The following is a 2,813-nucleotide window of genomic DNA, read 5'->3' as shown; positions in this document are numbered from 1 at the left end:
AAGAATTTAGAAGCATCATTTCTCAGCATGTAAGCAATTAAGTTAGTGTATCTTTGGATTGTATCATGTTGGACCATTCGATATTTAAAATGACTGTTGAGTTGCTGAATTCATTTTAAAAACTTATTAGGTTAACTTTTGCTTGGAATTAGAATTTCCAAAAAGGATTGAAATAGCTCCAAACATACTCTGGCCAATTTATAATATGCATTTATATGAAGCAGCATGCTTACTTAGTACTGAGTAATGTAAAATCAAAATATTGATCAGCTCTGAAAACTGTCAAAGATGTTTAGGCCCAGTGTTATGAAGTATTCAACCAGGAAGATGACATGCAACCTTTATAATTACGATAAGCCTTAATTAGCACTAGAGCTTGGCAGATAACCACTCTCTAAGCTATTACAATCTACTCCCCTATCACTAACTCCAAATTATTACTTACTATGCTTCATCTCTTAACTCCTTTTGGCCAGGGGTCAGGGCCATGTTTTTATGGCTTGTCTAACCATTGGCAGCTTCTCCTTTCTCCTTTTGTACCATCGTTTTCTCCTCGAGGAGTCTATGGCCCACCTGTGACATGCACTATGGGGCCTGTGTGTGTCATAGAGGTCCTCAAGTCTCTGACTTCTTCCTCCTGTGCTTCACTGCATGGTGGTAGGCAGGGTTCTGTGTGTTTATGGCCTGCCTGTGCCACAGAGAAGAGGGCAAATCTATGGGTGTCTTTCCCTACTCATACCAATGGCATGGCAGAATGCAAGTCTCTCTCTTCCTCCTCCCTCTCTGTGCTGCCTGAAATTGATTTGATATTTGATTTGATTCAATGTGATGTGATTTTATGTGTCTTGGGCCTAACACAGCTTTAGCCACCAAGCCAGGCATCAAGTTAGGATGAGCAAAGGACTGTCACTTGCTCTGCCCTTGACTAATATAAAAGTGGTGGCACCAATAAGGTGCCTCTTTGCCCATTGCCAGGGGCTAATGAAAATTCTTAATTAAGCTACTCCACAAAACTAATTTACAGACTCAAAAGAATCTATTTGCCTATTTGATTAAGCACTGCCACTGGAGTGAGATGTTACATTAGATTAAGTCCACTTACGGTAGACTAAGTTATACTCAGAGATCTAAAACATACAGGCCGTGTCCATTTGGGGCAGACGCATTCTACATGTCTTCTTTCAGCAACCAGGGTAGGTTAGGCTATTGTCCATGCTGCTGAACTAGGATCAACTGTGCACGTGGGGCTGGTGAGACATAAAGATATACAGCAGATGATATACTTTTCCTTGAAGGTCTCCCTTGGAAGTGACATGCAGCCTGTCTCACATTCATTCCATAGCCAAGTACATTTACATAGGCACACTTAACTTTAAAAGGACAAAGAGAGATAACTTCATTTCCCAGGAGGAAAAACGCTAAACACTTAGTGAACAACACTAAAGACTACCACATTGAATCTGAATTCATGTGAATCCATCTAAATCCAGTAAATGCTGAAGACTAGCCTAATTAGGCATTTATTCTAAAGACATTTAGACTTAATCTCTGTGTGTGGGTAGTAAATTAGTGCCTCACGGGGCATGACTATGGGCTCAGGTATAGCAGCCAAGTTTACAGGGACAGGTGATTAGACGACCAGCCACAATGTTTCACTCTTGGGGAAGGACAGATACTGGAAGTGGGTAAAGAAATAAGTCACTGTTAGGACACTGTGACACTGCAAAAGATGGCAGCAAGCAGAAGCCAGAAAACCAGCTTTAGCCCATACCATGACAAGTTACTGGCTAATTGTATGCCATTGATTATCTGCCAAGAGCCTTTGTTTCTCTTGCTAAAAGATACAGAACCAAATGGATATGTTGTGTGACTTCCTTTGTGAATCATAACCACTGTGTAACTCTCATAGAAAAAAAAAAGATATTCTGAATTCTGTGCTAGATTAGGCTATGCCCAGATTTAAATAAATCTCTGCCTCAGTCTCAGAAACTACAATTGTTTGACATTGTACCAACTCATATCATTATTATTTTTCCTTTTTACAGAGGTCGGCAACTCTACTTCTAAAATGAGAAAATGTGATAACAAGTAAATGTTTTATTACACTTCACAAAATCATTTCACATTGTGGTACCCAGAGTCTGTGTCATTTCCCATCGCTGAGCAGAGAAAAAGACACTGAGCAACCAAGTGAATACTAATGAACATGACAGAATGGGAAAGGAACACTGAGCAGGAAATAACCAGAGGAGAAAATAAAGTTTCAGTGGAGGAAGGGAAAGGGGTGGGGATACAAAAGAAAACTGCAGCATGCTGTATTTCCACGCTGGATATTTAACCGTATTTGCAACCTACTTCCTTGTAATTTATCCACATTTTCAAAATCTCAGGGGTTTTGTTCGTTTGGGAAACATTATTCCAGGCTTTCTAATATTTGAAGCTTCAAGCTTTCCTCTCCCTTCTCCTTTGTTCTCTTCCTTCCTCTGTGTTTTCTACACTTCTCTACTATAGCCGCCATACGCAGGGCAGGGAAGTAGTATTGCAGATATGGGTGTGCCCAGTACATCCCCAGCCCTATGAGGGCAGTGGTGAAGTGCAAACACTAACTGATGTCTGAACGGGGAGTTTTGCCAACAGGAAAAGGAAAGTAACTGTGTTTATGGAAGTCAGGAAAGGGTCAGAGAGGTGGTGGTAGCTTTTTAAAATGTGGGGCAAGTGCCTTTGCCAACTTGCCAACCCGGAGATGGCAATATCTGAGACGAGTTTATTGTATAGGAAAGAGGGAGAAATTTTCCAATTAGAGGAAACCACCT

General features: G+C 40.8%; 1 non-coding gene across 1 annotated transcript; it reads right to left on the bottom strand.

Moving 5' to 3' along the window:
* Positions 1 to 836: 836 nt before the first annotated feature.
* On the bottom strand, positions 837 to 980 carry LOC115488704. The gene has a single exon (XR_003952004.1). It is a non-coding gene; the product is annotated as a small nucleolar RNA SNORA48 (small nucleolar RNA).
* Between the last annotated feature and the right edge of the window lie 1,833 nt (positions 981 to 2,813).

This window comes from Mus musculus, chromosome 16 (genome assembly GCF_000001635.26).
Source record: "Mus musculus strain C57BL/6J chromosome 16, GRCm38.p6 C57BL/6J".
NCBI classification, from domain to species: domain Eukaryota; kingdom Metazoa; phylum Chordata; class Mammalia; order Rodentia; family Muridae; genus Mus; species Mus musculus.
Note: the sequence above shows the minus strand (reverse complement) of the source record. Positions and strands in the feature narration are given on the sequence as shown.